Source organism: Triturus cristatus, chromosome 4_2, assembly GCF_964204655.1.
Source record: "Triturus cristatus chromosome 4_2, aTriCri1.1, whole genome shotgun sequence".
Classification (NCBI taxonomy): domain Eukaryota; kingdom Metazoa; phylum Chordata; class Amphibia; order Caudata; family Salamandridae; genus Triturus; species Triturus cristatus.
In genome coordinates this window covers 23552342-23569908 of record NC_140586.1, presented here as the reverse complement: position 1 = coordinate 23569908, position 17567 = coordinate 23552342, and positions in this window count along the sequence as shown.

The following is a 17567-nucleotide window of genomic DNA, read 5'->3' as shown; positions in this document are numbered from 1 at the left end:
AGCGGGGTTTTTTTGCGGAAAAGAGGCCACAGAACAGTGATTTTCAGGGTAACGGGAGGCCCGCTGGCAACCTCCCGAGGCCAGCTCTGAGGGGAGAGACGGTAAGCTCTCCGCAGGGAGAATGGGGACACCGGCTGGAGAGGCAAGGGCGACAGGTCACACAAGCCTCCTTGGCAGCTTGGTGGTGAGGGGTGGCCCCCCCGGGAAAAGACGGACAAGGACCGAGGGCTGGGGGGCTCACCGCTCAAGGACGCAAGTGGGTTGCGCCTTGCGTGGTTCTCAGTTAGGGGATGCGAGCCAGGAGGCCCCTTAGTGCTGGAGTATTTAGTTATCATAAATAGGGATTATGAATTATGAACGCTTGTAAATATTAAAAGTGTGATTAAGTACATTTGTAATTTTGAAAGATAATAATGTTTTGCTTGTCATGTTTATGAAATGTTTTGTTTGATTAAACATGGCCGTTTTTTTACCCACACCTTTGGACTGATTAATGGTTTGTGGGTTCACTACTGGTTGGAGCGGGGTTCCCTGGGGGGTCCGGGCCCTATTACTAGTGATCCCCTCTCACCCGCTCCAAAGGCTGGTCGATCAGCAATCTGCCAGGGCTGGCTGCTGTTCCCAGTCCGGCCCTGGAACCATACCGGCTTCAGTGATCATCAGGAGGAGAACACAAGCACAAGTAGGTCGGCAAACAGGGAGAGAACTTTGACAAAGTAAGTGGGTACATCCCAGGTGCGCAACACCCATTGGACTCAAAGGGCTTCAGCCCCTCCCCGTCGTGTGTGGCAGCCCGGGATGAGACAGCTTCCCGGGCACTCACACAGCCGCACCCAAGCACTTCACAGGTCTTTAAAAGACAATATGCATGTTAATGAGGCCTTGCTCTTGTTTCACCCCTTCTAAGAGCCCCTGCAGCTCCACTCTGCCTATTGCTTAAAGATTCAGCCCCCCCGAAATTCTTTCTTAGCCCCCCCCGAAATTTGGCTCTAGTTGCGCCTCTGGTTCATCCAAAACATAATATCCATGTTTAACTACCTACATTGCTCTGTCTGGGACTAAGGCACTAATAGAACCTTTTCTACATTGTGTGATTGCAAGGCTCACCTCGTTATCTCCTTCATAAGGCGTGAAAATCCCAAAGTGTAAGGAAACATGTGGAATGAGTGGCATGGTGTTTACACGCTTTGTTTTTTTAAGCTTTGTTTATACTTTTTTAAGTTATAACAGCCAGTCAAGCAGTACATATTACACATTGCTATCAGTGCAGTTACTATTTCTGAAATCGAACAGTCCAACACATTTGAGATAATTTTAATTATGCTAGATTATATTTCCACATCTCTTTCTCCCCTCTGGGTGCAACTTGAGTGTCAATTTTGTGCTCCCCCTCCTGTTGCCTGTGCACCTGTCTGTGCAATGGATATATTTTGTAGTGGGTTTATTACCTGCGCGTTGTTCTCCTAGTTATACTCTCTAACCTATTCCAGGTCTGTTTGTTTCCTCAACCTCAGCCATCTGTCATGCCAAATATGCCTGAAGTGGTCCCCAGGTATCTTTAGGTCTACAACGGACTGGAATGAGCGCATTGTAGTTGTCTGACTATGTGGAACATTAGGCCAGATCCTTGCGCCACTCAGCCAGCGCTGGCAGTGGGCCCCGCATCCAGCGCATTGCTATTCTTCGTTTTGCTAGTAGCAGTCGGATTGCCACCAGTGTGCGACCTGACTTATGTATTTCCTTATCATACCCAAGCAGTGCTACCAGTGGGGTCTCTAGTATAGGTGTTTACACACTTACACGAGTGTTCACTCTTGGGAGGGATTGTTACTCAGAACCCACTGTGTTACCTTATTTGCAGTGTGTTCACATGTTTGCAACACGCACGAAGCTGGCACAGCATGTTTAAAGGAAGAGACACAGGCTTCGCCTGTTTTTGTTTGTCTACATGTTCCTTCTGTCATTTATTAGTATTTCTGTCTCAATGTCTCCATTTTATTTTTATTTTTATGTTTTATGTAACAGGCCTTCATGAATACTTATTGATGAGCGGATGTCCACTCCCTAGCAGAACTTTCTCTTTGGTACTATATGTATGTTTGCTGGTGATGTATGCTTGTAGCTAGGGTCTCAGTTTGGGAAAGTAGGATTCAGGTCCTGATGAAAGCTCTAGACCCTTGGTGGGCCACTATGAGGGCTGAAACATGTTGATCCAGTTGGATGTAAGGACCAGTAATGTCGTTTACACTTCCCATATCCCATTTTTAACAGTCTCTTCACCACTCGCCTAATAAAATAGAACAGCTTTACGGTATGTGAGCAGGATTTTTATTCTCTATCTGGATCCTTTTGCCTCTTCTTCCTTACAAGTACCCTCAACGCAGTTGAGAGTTGACTGTCATTCGAGGATTCTTTGGTGAGCGCGGGATGACTGATGATGAAGCATGACATTTTTTATATAAATATGCTAGGGTGCTGTATTTTAGTACTGGGGCATAGGAGCTTCCTCGAGTAAAGTGATGTTATCCTATAATGAGGAGATTGAGGCAAATAATTTAGCCTCATACTGGATACGTTTGCCTGTTGTGATAATGATATTCATTTGGGATAATTCAAATGTAGTAAGTCTAGACGTCCTCTCTCATTCCCTCTACCCTTTGATTGTACGGGTTTGTTGTAAATTGAACAGAACCAGTAAAGCTCACAGTATGTCTCAGTGCATAGCGTAGTAGTCCTGGGCAGTCAAATTAGAGTAGCAAGTGCTTCTCAGAGCGCACTCTCTGAGGTCCGTCCAGAGTCATTATATACCTCAGTGTGTTTCACTGCATAGTGTCTGAGGCCTGGCCAGTCTCCTGAAAATGCACTGTGCCTCTCAGAGTGCACTGTCTGAGGCCTAAGCAGAGTCATTAGAGTGCAAAATGTGTCTCAATGCATAGTGTCTGAGTCCTGGGCAGTCTCATTAGAGTACATAGTTTCTCTCAGAGCACGCTGTCTGAGCCTAGCCAGAGCCATTAAAGCCTATAGTGCCGCTCAAAGTAGAATGTCTGAGGCCTGTAGAACTCGTTCCTGTGACAGCAACCCCCTCCCCCGACCCTTCAATGGCCATCATGTACACTGCATAATGCCTGAACAGAACCCGTTCAAATCTGCAGTACACCCTGGTGACTTTCATGTTTTTTCATTTCAGGTGCAATAAGAAACAGGCATTGGCAAAGTCAATAGGTCTCGCTTATGCAAGAACTTTTTTCTTTGCCATTGTATTTCAGCTATGTTGCATAACTGCATGGCTGCTGTTCAGCATGGTTAAAAGTTAGTCGCATAGAGAAGTGTGGCATGGAGAGCCATAGGGTGTAATGGCGAAGAGTGGAGTAGAGTGTGGTAAAGTGGAGTAGCATAGAGTGTTGTGTACTGGAGTGGCATAGAGGGGAGTTACGTAGAGTGGTGTCCAGTGGAGAGGCATGGAGTACAGTGGACTGGTGTCAAGTGCATTGGCGCAGAGTGTTGCAGAGCATAGTGGCATGGAATGCAGTGGTGTAGAGTGCAGCTGCATAGAATTAAATGGCATGCAATGCAGCCTCATAGAATGCAGTGGTGTATATTAGTGTTGCACAGTTGCGGCCTGTGCAAGTAAGCGCAGTGGAGCGGGACAGGAGTGGGGGGGTGGAAGAGACAAATGACGGAATAGTGAAAATAAAATAAATAAATAAAACAACTTACCTTGCGCTCTCTGATTCATCGATGAAGCAAGTGCAGGGTGATTAGTTTTATTTATTTTATTTTTACAATTCCGTCATTTGTCACTTCCACCCCTCAGCCCCGCCCCACTGAATTTACCTGCACGGGCCGCCACTGGTGTTGCATAGTAGAGTGTAGTGGTACAGAGCAGAGTAGAGTGGCGTAGAGTAGAGCTTACAAAGAGTGCATTGGCGTAGAGTACAGTTTAGGGGCATAGAGTGCAGTGTCATACAGGGGGGCAGAGTAGAGTGGCATAGAGTGAGCTATGTGAAGTAGAGTGCAGAGGCATAGAGTGTGGTGTTGTAGCGTGGAGTGCTGCAGAGTGCAGTGCTGTAGAGTGGAGTGATGCGGAGTCGAGTGGCGTTGAGTACAGTGGCATAGAGTGCATTGGCATAAAATGCAGTAGTGCAGAGTAGATTGGTGTATAATTCAGTACCATAGTGTGCAGTGTTGCAGAGTAGTGTGTCATAGAGTGCAGTAATGTAGAGTGGCAAAGGGTGCATTGGCATAGAGTGCATTGGTTCAGAGTGCAGTTGCGTAGAGTGGTGTTGAGTAGAGTGGCATAGAGTGCATTGGTGTTGAGTACAGTGGTGCAGAGTAGAGTGCAGTGGCATATACAGCAATGACATAGAGTGCAGTGGCATAGAGTGCAGTGGTCTGTAGTGCAGTGGTGCAGAGTAGAGTGCAGTGACATGGAGAGGAGGAGAGTAGAGTGGACTGATGTAGAGTGCATTGGCACAGAGTGTTACAGAATATAGGGAAATAGAGTCCAGTAGCATAGAGTGAAGTGTTATAGAATTCAGAGGTATACTATGTAGCATGGTAGAATGCAGATCTGTTATTAGAGTGGTGCATATTAGAGTGCAATGGTGCAGAGTGGAGTGGTTCAGAGTAGAGTAGAGTGGCAAAGAGTGCAGTGGCGAAGGGTACAGTGGCTTAGAGTACAGTGGTGTAGAGTAGAGTGGCATATAGTAGAGTGGCAGAGAGTGCAGTGGCATAGAGAGGAGCAGAGTGCAGTGGCCTAGAGTGCAGTGGCGTAGAGTGGAGTGATGCATAGTGCAGTAGCGCAGAGTACAGTGGCATAGAGTGGTGTTGAGTAGAGTGGCGTACAGTGCAGTGGCATTGAGTACAGTGATGTAGAGTGCAGTGGCATAGAGTGCAGTAGTGTAGAGTAGAGTGCAGTGGCGTGAAGTGGTGTAGAGTAGAGTGGACTGGTGAAGAGTGCATTGGTGTAAAGTGTTACAGAGTATAGGGATGTAGAATGCAGTGGACTAGAATGGAGAGGCATAGAATTTAGAAGTGTACTATGCAGCATCGTAGAATGTAGAAGAGTAGATCAGAGTGATGCATAGTAGAGTACAATGGCTCTGAGTGGAGCGGTGCAGAGCAGAGTGACATAGAGTGCAGTAGCATAGAGTACAGTGGTGTGGAATACAGTTGTCTAGAGTACAATGGCATAGAGTACAGTAGAATGGCAAATAGTGCAGTGGCATAGAGTGGTGCAGAGTGGTGTGACATAGGGTGCAGTGGCATAGAGTGGTATGATACAAAGTGCATTGGCATAGAGTACAGTAGTGCAGAGTGGCATAGAGTTTAGTGGCGGACGGCGCAGTGTAGAGTGTCGTAGAGTGTAGAGGTGTAGAGTGGAGTAGAGTGCAGTGGCATGCAGTGGTGTAGAATAGAGTGGATTGGTGTAGAGTGCATTGGCGTAGAGTGCTACAAATTACAGTGACATAGAGTGCAGTGGCATAGAGTCGAGCGGCATAGAATTCAGATGTGAACTCTGTAGCGAGGTAGAATTCAGTGGCGGGATTTAGAGAGGTGTATAGTAGAGTGGTGCAGAGTAGAGTGGCATAGAGTGCAGTGGTGCAGAGTAGAGTGGCCTAGAGTAAAGTGGTGTAGAGCAGAGTAGAGTGGTAGAGAGTACAGTAGAGTGGCAAAGAGTGCGGCGCCATAGATTGGTGCAGATTGGAGTGGAGTGTAGTTGCTTAGAGTGGAGTGATGCAGATTGCAGTGATGTAGAGGGCAGTGATGCAGAGCAGAGTGGCCTAGAGTGCATTGGCTGAGAGAGCACTAGTGCAGAATAGAGTGGTGTAGAGTTCAGTGGTGGAAAGTGCAAAGTTCCATCGTAGAGTGTCATAGATGACAGTGTTGTAGAGCGTAGTGGCATAGAGTGCAGTGGTGCAGAGTAGATTAGAGGTGCATACAGTGGATTGGCGTAGAGTGCCGGGGCATAGAGTTGAGTGTTACAGAGCAAATTTTATTGATGTAGAGTGTATTTGCATAGAGTGCAGTTGTAGGAAGGTGGAATCTGACTAATGGTTGCCCCCAACTTTTTGCCTGGTATTTGAATGGTTTTTGACTAGTCTTGATGGGATCCTGCTATCCAGGACCCCAGCCTATCTGCTTTCTCCCTAAAACTAATGTGAAGTACCCTAGGTACAAACCAATTGGTTACTGAGGTTACCCTGGCAGTCTCTTGTAGTTGTAGATGGTACCCTAGGTACCCAGGGCATGGGTCCCTCTGTGGGCCTACCAGGGCTGCTGCACTTATTGTGCCACCCTGGGACAGCCATACAAACTGACACCACCAGACCACTACTGTGGGGACGCTTTTGTCGGGCACTTCGTAAGGTGCCGATCACTCCACCAGCCGTGAGGGGAACGGTGTTTCAAGCCGGAACTTTTGCCCGGGTAGCAGCAGTGCCGTGAGGGGAACGGCGGAAAGAAGCAACGAACTACAGCCCCCAGCACTCCCTCTCCCGGGCGCCTGCCTATCACGTCATCAGGCAGCGCCGGGGAGGGTTAAAGCCGCGGAGGAAGACCCGCAGCGCGGGACGCTTTTGTCGGGCACTTCGTAAGGTGCCGATCACTCCACCAGCCGTGAGGGGAACGGCGTTTCAAGCCGGAACTTTTGCCCGGGTAGCAGCAGTGCCGTGAGGGGAACGGCGGAAAGAAGCAACGAACTACAGCCCCCAGCACTCCCTCTCCCGGGCGCCTGCCTATCACGTCATCAGGCAGCGCCGGGGAGGGTTAAAGCCGCGGAGGAAGACCCGCAACTACAGCCCCCAGCACTCCCTCTCCCGGGCGCCTGTCTATCACGTCATCAGGCAGCGCCGGGGAGGGTTAAAGCCGCGGAGGAAGACCCGCAGCGCGGGACGCGCGCGGGCCGCGCCCGGGCGAAGCCCGGGCCAAGGGCGGGCCCGTCCTTGCCCGTCACTGCCTGAACCTGACAGGACTGGGCCACCCCTCTAATACTTCTACGTGTGCATCATCAGGAAGGTAGATTCGCACATTGTTTTGGCTCTGGTGACACGAGTAGAGTGTACTGCATATGTTTATTGAGGCTAGTGATCCTTTTGGTTGGTTATGTGAAAAGCAGTACTGTGACTCAACACTCGGATCACCGTTACATTACATCGCCAATATTGTCCTGGGACTGCATCTTTTGATAGGGGTGTATACAGTGCATGATGGCAGGCAAGGGGAAGCGTTTGGGAGGAGGTGGGTCTGTGTCTGGCACTTTGGATCATTTTATTACGAGAGCAGTTTCGGTTTTAGAACAAGAACTAGCAATTACTGAGCGCCGGTTATCCGCCGAGCTAATTCAAGCTAGGCGCTCGTCATTAGGAATACTTGCCTTAGCAAAATCCCCTAAGGACTCAGTATTGCAGGGCGTGGAAGATGTTGTGCAGCAGCGGGATATAGTGGATAGCACCATTACATCAGCCGACCGAAATGACACAAATGATGCCCCGAGAGAGGTTCCCCCCGTAGTCACTAGTGCTTCGATTCACTCTCAACCTGTCCCTACTCATCCACAGACAAGAGCCCATAAAAAGGGTGTTAATAGTGCAGCTTTTAAGAGGAAGAGAGATGGGCTGTCTCAGGGCGGGAGACTGGCAAAGCACTCTAACATTACGATTTGCCCACCATCGAAGCCTGGCGTGGTTCAGCTTGCCGATAACTCTCCATTGGATGAGACTTCTAATAGGCATTTGGACCAGCCCCAACATAGTGATTTGATCCCCCAGATTGAACAAGTAGTCCGTTCCCTATTATTACCACTTCTGGAAAGGGTAAAGGTGGTTTCTGACAAAGTAGATCGACTTGAGCAAACTATTTTAGATAATTTTTGCTCATTAAAAAATGTCATTAAATTAGCCACCAAGGACAGTGTTAACTCTATTAAGGTGAACCCTACCCTTCCTGCTCCGCCACTTTCTCCTCCCATCACCAACATACCCCCTATAGCTGACTCTAGGGTAATTCCTCCTAGAACCTCGACAGTAGACATCACCAGTACTCAAGGTGGTAGTCATGACAGGGTTGGTTTAAGGGATTTACCTGGAATTAAATCTGCTAGTAGGACCTCACATAAAGGTTTAAACATAGATCCTGGGGACAGAACAATTAAACCCTCTAATATTTGCATCCACCTACCCCCTGAATCTATTCCTTACGTTGTTGTTTTGTCCGGCGTTCCGGAATTGAAAATTGACACAGAGGAATCTTATCAACAACTCAAAAATAAAGTTATTTTCTGGCTCAATCAAAAGAGACCCATCCCGAACTTTTTGGACGGGAAAATTCTCTTTGCCAGAAGAGTCCGCTGGGTGGGTCATAGACCAAAAAATGTCCAAGAGGATTGCATTATCATTAACTTTAAGGACAGTCGAGTGGTGCGTTTTATTTGTGACCATCCACCTAGTTGGGATAGGTCAGAAATAAGGGTTCATGATTTAAGGTATTTTTATAATCCTTATCCTAACACCCCTGGAAGCCTTGGTCAAACCCAGGAAAGAAGTGGAACCAACCCAAATTTTCTTATATTTCCCACTCAGCGTACTGATAACATATACCACCTGGAAGCCTCAGCCTGACCGGGCTTGGAGGGGCCTTCTTCTAGCATGTCTCCCTCTGTTAACAACTCGAGAACTAGATCTGAGGGAAAGGGTGTAGTAGTTAGTGAGTCGCATGACTTAATCCCAAAAAATACCTGCAAAATTCTAAGCTGGAATATTGCTGGTATTAGACTCAAAAGCCAGGATGAGCTATGGGTTGGTTATGTTGTGTCCCATGATATTATCGCATTGCAGGAAACCTGGGACACAGCAAATAACCTTTTTTTGGACGGTTATGTTCATTTTTATATCCCAGCCACACCCAGCTTGGCGGGGAGGGCAAAGGGGGGCCTTGCTTTGCTGGTTTCTTTGAACCTGAAAGGATCTGCTAAACAGGTAGATTCTGGCTCCCAACACTGCTTAGCTGTAGAACTAGTGGTGGCAAATTCACCTTCTTTGCTTTTGATTAATTTTTATAACTCTAAAGATAGTGTCAGTTTAAATTACCATCTAGAATCTCTGGGGGAGGTTCTGGATAAATACAGGGCGTCACATAATAGTTTTGAGGTCATTCTAATGGGCGATTTCAATATCCATCCTTGCAGCCTAGGTTGTATTTTGGATGACGAGGAGGGTTCTTCCTACTCATCATCCACACATTTTGAACATACCAAACTAGGCGAGGCCTTGGAGAGCCTATTGGCTTCCTCAGACCTCTCTGAACCTGGTTGCTGCACGGAAGGGCAGAGACCGTGTACCTTTAAAGGCCCTGACTCAGGGTCAGTCATCGATTACATTTTTGTTTCTTCTTTGATTTTTCCCTTGATTTTAAATTACAGGGTGGAGGACTCCGCATTTAGTGACCACAACCCGGTGATAGCCGAGGTTGCCACGGATGGGTTCTTGGTCTTTAAAGACTCTAGTAATCTGGGAACCAGAGCCCTGGTAGTAAAAGACCAGGGCAGGAGGTTAAAATGGGCTCAGGTGTCCCCGATTTCTTTCCTTCAAGAAGTCCTGTCTAAGGTCGAACCAGAGATGGGTATATGCCTAGATCACGCTAACACCAACTCTAGCATAGTTGAGGCTTTTACTACCATTTGCCTACATATAAATGCGGCCCTCCTGGTTAAATCCAAGTCAGGCTGTGTTACAGGTAAAAAATGGTTTAATACCAATTGTACCAAGGCTCATTCTGCTCTTTTGAAGGCAATAAAGGGTAAACCGAGAAACAGATCTCTGATCATTTCTTTGAGGAAACAGTATAAATTGGCTATTAAAGCTCGTAAAAACGAGATCCAGGAAGAAGCCTGGAATAACTTACTGTTACCGGATACCCTGCGGGATAGCTCCAAATTTTGGGGATTGATAAACCACCCCTTTTTTTCCGGTAGCGAGAATCAGGCCATGGAATGTAGTATTCCTGACGAGCAGTGGTTAGCCCACTTCGAAAAAATTTATAGTTTTGTCTCGCCTGGGAATTCAGAGGGGCTGTCACCCTTGAATCAGGTTGGTCCAGTTTCGGCCTTCAAGGAGGAGGATGTAGAAAAAGCCATTCTAGAGACATCTAAGAGTAAGGCGCCAGGCCCTGACGGCGTCCCTGCTGACCTATATAGGTCTGCTCCTAAACTGTGGGCCAAAATACTAACTAATGTCTTCAATGCCGCGAGACATAAGAATATCCCCGAGTCTTGGGCGATATCTACAATCATTCCAATTTTTAAAAAAGGCCAGAGGGATGACCCGGCCTGTTATAGGCCTATCTCCCTAATTGACTCTGCCGTTAAAATCTTAGGCAGAGTCATTCTGGGTAGATTGAACACTTGGCTCGAGGGTAGCAGCATATTATCTGACGCCCAATATGGTTTTAGGGCTAACAGGAGCACGCAGGATCAATGTTTAAATCTCCACTTACTTATTTGCAAATACACTATTGCAAAGGAGGGGTCTCTGTATATGGCCTTCATGGACCTCTCCTCAGCCTTTGACCTGGTTAACAGGTCAAAATTGTGGAGTATTCTCCTGGATATTGGGGTTGATCCCCCTCTGGTTGGATTTTTGGCGGATCTCCATCGTGGCTTATCAGCCTCGGTGAGAGTTACCCAGGGGGGAAGGTGCACCAGTTGCTTCAAGTCAGAGAGGGGCGTGAGGCAGGGGTGCATATTGGCACCTCTCCTTTTCACACTTTATATAAATGCCCTGGACCCAGCCCTGGCCAACGCAGTGGTGGATGTACCTCGTGCAGGAGACACCAAGATCCCAGTTCTCCTATACGCGGATGACGCCGTGCTTTTGGCGCGTTCAGGGGTGGCTCTTGACAGACTATTGGCCTCTTTCGGTGACTTTATGACATCATTAGACCTGAAAATTAATACCCAAAAATCACAGGTCATGATCACTGGCCAGGCCAGTAGGAAAAAGAAATCTAAATCCTTTTTTTGTTTAGGCCATGAGGTCAAAAGGGTTCCAATTTTTACCTATTTAGGGGTCATTTTCGACGAGAAAGGCACGTGGGGCCCTCAACATAAACTAAAAGGCAATTCAATGGCAAGATCTGCCGCAGCTATACTTGGCTTTGCCAAACGGTTGGGTACTCGCCCCCTGGAGGCCATCTTGAAAGTTTATAAAGCTAAATCTTTGGCAATAGCCACCTATGGCTCTGCCATATGGGGCTATACTAATAATGACACCATTCAGAGGGTGGAAAACAAGTTTTTAAGATCCTTGTTGTCTGTTCCCCAGTCCACACCCACTTTTACAACACATTCAGAATTGGGTTTGGGGTTTGTTGTCGACTTAATCAAAGTGGCACCTGTTATATGTTGGTTAAAAACCTGGCTTAACCAAGAAATTCTTTTAACCCATCTAATACTCAAGGATTGCCTCGCCCTGGATAGAGCCCACACAATTCCATGGCTAGTATATGTTAAAAAGATGTTGATCACAGTGGGTCGACCAGAGTTATTTAATTCCCCTGACCGTATCAATAAGAAGGACATCATGGGGATTAAGACCGCACTATTGACACGATTAATGGCCGAGAGGGAGGACATTGAATTAAACAAGCCGGTAGTGAGAAGGAACTATGGGTTAATCACCGTTCCTGGTCTTGAACCCTACCTGGCATTTGTAACCAGCCCATTGCACAGGTCTCTCCTGATCAAATTCCGTTTAAATTTGATACATTTTGTGCTAGGTTTTTATCCCACATGGGCTACCCCTGATAATGCTACCCCATGTGATTGTGATAATTTTTCTTGCCAAGACACACTACACTTTATTATGTTTTGTGAGCATTTTGCACAGATTAGGACAAAATACTTGTTACCTCTACTTAAAGGGGCTGGCTATGTTCAGGTTCGGCCAGCGCTTCTGTTCTTGCAACTCCTGCCTAACATTACTATTGCTTTTTATGTAGCAAACTTTTTAGTCGCAGCTGTTCGCATCAGCAAGAAGCGTGCCAGAGAGCGGCCTACTTTTAACATAATTGATGCGGTTGTGACGGACGGTGGTCCGTAGTTATGGAGTATTCCATCCCTGTTAGTCTTTTAGATGGAAATTTTATCTTTACACTTTATTTATTCTTTTTAACTTAGAATTGAACCTATGAAATATGTTCTCTTCACATTTTTAAATTTTGATCATGTTTTCCATAACCAGATTTGTAATTGATGTATTTTTGCCCTGTATTTTATGTATTGTGATTATATGTTTGTTTTGTCTCTTTTTATGATCTTTCACTGATCGAATAAAAGTAATTGACTGACTGACTGACACTACTGTAGTCTGGGTAAGGTGGTGCTAGCACCCCTTACAGGGATATAGGTACTCTACATCCCACCCCATTACAACACATGTACTCTCATGGGTCACCCCTATGGCAGGCCTTGCTAATCCTACAAGGCAGGGTGCTGAGGTATGTGTGAGGGGGGACCCCTACATGAGTAGGACCTCCCTGCAACCTTCGTAAAATCATTGCTGGGTTGTTTGTAGTGTAGCCATACCATATACTCTTAACCGCATTATAAGTCTATCGCGATAACGCGATAACTCGAGAATGGCTACACAGAACCATATCGTGTTTGGTGTCAAACATGTAGGAATCATACCCCCAGTCCAGCCATGGGCATGAGGGTACGATTCCCCCCTGCTAGAGGGGCGATATGGGAAAAGCGGCAGAATTTAGACACCAATTTAAAAGTGCACAAATAACACAAAATGGCTACTACCCGCCACCTACACGACCCTGGCTGGCTGTTGCTGGGGAAAAATCCCAGCCTCGCCAGCTGGACAATAGGGCTCCTGTGGCTGGGAGGTGCTAGCATCTCCCCAGACAGGATAATGTGGATTGGAACAGGGTGGGTGCACCAAATGTCCTTTCAGAGTTGCACGTGGGCAGCTGCAGAGTCCTCATTCTGCCTACACCGCTTGGAACCGGTTCAGGGGCATCCTGCCCCTCGCCCAGGTGGGAAACACACAAAGGGGAGAGGGTGTAGCCACCCTTTCCCACCTCACCAGCCATTGGTGGACACTACTCTAGACACTCCCCTAATCTTGGGGATAAAGGTGAATAACGTGGCCCCAGAGCCTCAGATTAATCTTGGTCTTCAAAGACTTGACCTTCGACGAGCTGCTGCCCAGCTGACTGAAGAAATCTCCCTTGGGATAAAGGAGTTATCCCCCTGTTTGGCAGGCACCTGAAACACTGCAAGTGACCCGGTTGGAACTTCACTGCTCCTGCGGACTTCGACGACTTCCAGCACCCTTGAGGTGGGGTTCCAGCGCATCCCAGAGGCCAGTGAGTGTGCTCAACGAGTTTGGGCACCGTGGACCGCGTGGGTGCCGAGATCTCCAATACCCCAGAACACCAGCCACCTCTTTCGTAGCACACGACCCTGACCAGTGGGGGAGTTGTGCTTTGGCCTGTTTACGAGCCAACCACTCTACAACAATTGTGCCAAAGACCAGCACCCTAGCCCCCTCCGGTGGCCCGTGGGTGCCCTTTTACGCACTCCAATTTGATGCCTTCCGCGGTCCCTTGTCTCTCAACTTGTGGGCCCTAGCGGAGGTCTATCTCAACAATCAAGAGTTCCCCTGGTTGCCCCAGGCCTGCTCTACAGTCTCCCCGAAGGAGACCTCTCTCAGACCTCATGGGTCTGCACCGTAGCAGATTTGTTCATCTTGCGTGGGTTGCAGTTGCCAAGGCTTAGTGGATCCAATCCGGACACTAACACCGCAGCGACCCTTATCCGACGTGGGACAGTCGCCCTCCAGAAGCTGGCCTTCCTTGAAGCCTTCTGGAGCCCGTGGCTGTAGATCCAAGCTACACCACCTTCCACCTGAAGCACCCGACATCGAAGGGCTCTTTGCTTTGAGCCTCCTGGTCACTTTGCCGTGACCCAGACTCTGTCCCCTCTGCTTTCAGGTTCTTCTCTACAATCTTCACATCTTTGATCTTCACGGAACCATCAACGCTTTTGGCTAGCAGAACTTTTGACTCTTTTCCCATTGAAAATCAGCCCGCGACCCGACATCGAAATCAACCTATGCACCCGGCTTCCCTGGGGCAGGTAACAGTGGTACCTCGGTACTCTCGGGGTAGTGGGCTCCTCAAAAGCTTAACTCTAAAGTTTTAACTTTGAACTCCTGCTAGAAGTATTTTAAAACTGTTTATTTCCAACCGCGACATTCTCCATAGGCTATAATAGAGATCCCGATAGCAGCTACTTCCACTGCACGCGGGTCTCCTTCCTCATAACCTGGGGTGGATTCTTAAGGGACCAGCGATCCTAAATGCCCTAGGCATTGTCTGTAGAATTGTCGTGGTTCTTATACCACTATTTTAGTATATGGTTTGGTCCCCCCTGGGGCCCAATGTTAACAGTGCTATTTATTTGTATCTATCAATGCTTGTTTGATGTGTAACTTTGCCTCAGCCTCATAAAGAGACTGTGGGATTCTGTTTAGAATAAATACATATATTTTATATATATACCTGTGTGGAATACTCTTTCATTTGGTTATTCAAGAGGTTATCTATGGTAAAACAATAAGCTTAACACTCCTTCAAGACTTAGCCTGAAGGCTGCTCTCCACAGCTACCACTAGGATAGCTTTCTTTAAAGGTTGTCTTAAACCTATCATCAATAAGAGTCGAATTGGACTGGTGCAAGGTGTCCCTATAACTAGGAGACAGCATATGCCAGGCCAACTTCTCACAAGAGTGGAGTAGGTTGCAGAGTAGAGTGCAGTGGTGTGGAGTGGTGCACAGTACAGTGGAATGGACTAGAGTGGAGTATGCACTGTGTGGTAGCACACTGTCATTACAGATAACACATTTTCAACTAAAATTACCATTATATTTGCATACACAATTTTACTAATAAAGCTAAACAGCGCACAAATGATAATGTGTGGAATTGGCATCACCTAGTGTACTGATTTGTTTTGATCACATTAAAGTATTTGTTACCAACACACTTCGGAATTAACAAAAACTGTTCTTCATGTGTGTTCCCAATTCAGATATATTCTGAAATACTTTCACATTCATTTAAATGTTGTTGCGTGCTCAAAAAACACCCTTTCCTATCCCCTGTATCCAGCAAGATTGACACATAAATCCTCTCACTTAGTCAGAGTAGGAAAAGTAAATACCAAGCTCCCATGGAAGACAGAGCCTGACATTTGACCTTGGTCTCTGAAAGCACAGCAAATGTGACAAGATCAGAACAAGATTTACAGGTCCGTTAACAGAAAGACACATTCAGTGGTAGAATACAAGGGGAGCTAGTGTGAAAATGGTGTTTGCTCCCTGGGAGGGACAAACTTACCCTGGAAAGCCTAAAACAAATAAAGCCAGCAAATAGAAAGCCAGAAAATGTGAGTTACAAACTACAAATCCAATGGTAAGCAAGGGACGGAATGCATTCCCAGGAAAGCTTTCTGAATGTCCCCAAGATGTCTTTAGCAAACCACACAGTTGCACTGCCTGGTAGGCTTTGACCTCAAAAAGACAGCCAACAAATATATGAATACACAGAACGGTAAAACACTTTTATATAACGTCATTAAAATATCCGCCTAGTAAAAACAAACAATAGAGGTAGAAGAAGATAGAATTTAACAAAGTACATATCCTCCTGTGGTACCCACCATATCAATCAACGCCCAGCTGCCCTTATATTTTTATAAAGGGAATTAGCGCTTGAAGCTTTGAGATACTTCATCTGCCTGACCTGTATTATTTTATTTTTCCAAACGTTGAATGTCAGATGGTGGGGATGTTTGACTAATGAGCGCGCCACCAGCAGCACCACTCTGTACGCTAGGCGCTTGATAACTGCCCAGCAACTGTTATCAGAAAGTTCGACGCCGTGCACAGCAATCTTAGGGACTAAAGAAAGGACTCAATATTTTCCCTTAAATAAGAAAAAAAAATCTAAAAAAATTCTATAAATGAGAACGTGCCCAAAACAGAGGCACTAAGTCCTCTGAAACAGAGTTATGCACCTAGTGAATTCATCACAGCTTTATGAAGTGTAGTGGGGATAACATATAACATCCATATATTATAGAGCGACATTTGTGGAAATTAGCTCTGCGGATGCTTTTTTGGTATCTGACATTGCACTTTCTGGGAAACACCGCTGTAGTGTTTGTTGCTGCTCCTGGCCTACTTTCAATCAATCAGTGCTCCATCATAGACTACCTACACGCTTGCACTCACATTCATATTAAGCTAGACCATGTCACAAACACTTCTTAAATCAGTACTACCATTTTTTTTTATTTCTCCATATTTTATTGAAAGTTCACCATGGACCAGTCAATACTAAAATATGTGAGCAGATGGGCTCAATGCATTACAAGGTCTGGGTAAAATATATGACTAGTTCAATTAACATATTGTGGAAGGACAAAATATAATTGTATTATCTCAGAGTGAATAGTAATGGGAGAAAGAGAGAGGGGCAGAGACAGGAAGAAGGGAGAGAAGATCTTTCTCATCAGTAAACTGCTGCCAATACTGTTATATTGGGTTGGTTGAGTCTCTTAGTATAAACATGTATAAATTGCCAACATGCCATATGGTGGCTTTATTTTCTCCAGGTAGAGGTCACGGCTGTTCCATAAAAGTCTGGAAGAAGATGAGGGGAAGTTATTGTGTAAGACGTCATCTTCATCTCTGATGTAACAGACCGAAGCCCACCATGTGTGGTAAGAGATGTTATGATAGTTTTTCCATCCCAACAAGATGGTTTTGATACCAATTGTGAGTAGAAAGTCCAATAGGGAAAGATCTCAGTTGTTGAGGGCCAGCTTTGGTGTGATTGTTGAGGGGTCCAGTGAGACAATAATATGGTTCAGTTTGATGCTGAATATTGCGTTAATGGTGTACTATATTGTTCAAGTAGGGGTGAATATGTTTACAGCAAAAAAAGGAGGTGGTTTCATGATCTAGGACAGTGGCTGTTAACGTGTGGTCTGAGGACCCATGGGAGTTCATGAGGTCTACTGAGTGAGTAGGTCTGCAACTGTTTTACAAAATTAAATAATATTAAAATTAATAAAGTATATATAAAAAGGAAGCAGCATTGAACATTTTAAAACGTTTCTATATTTCATTCTAAATTATGCAATATGTTTCAATATTTGAGCATTTGTTACTTGCTTTTGTACTTTTGTGTATTGTTTTGAGGTCCAAATAATAGAAATCGCTTAGGCCGTGGCTTCCAATAATGATTCAGTGGGGGGTCTCCATATTACAGAAATGATTCAGAGCGGGTACACAGAAGTCAAAATATTAAGAACTGCTGATCTAGGAGGCCTATGCCCTCATTACATACATTTCTGGGAAATGGGCCAGATTCTCACCCCCACCTCCCACCCGATATGTCGATATCGGCGGTACCAGTAACTTTGCAGGTAGGGAAAATCTAATCCATTATGAGTTAGACTGAGAGGGTCCCCTACGAAACAGAGATTTAT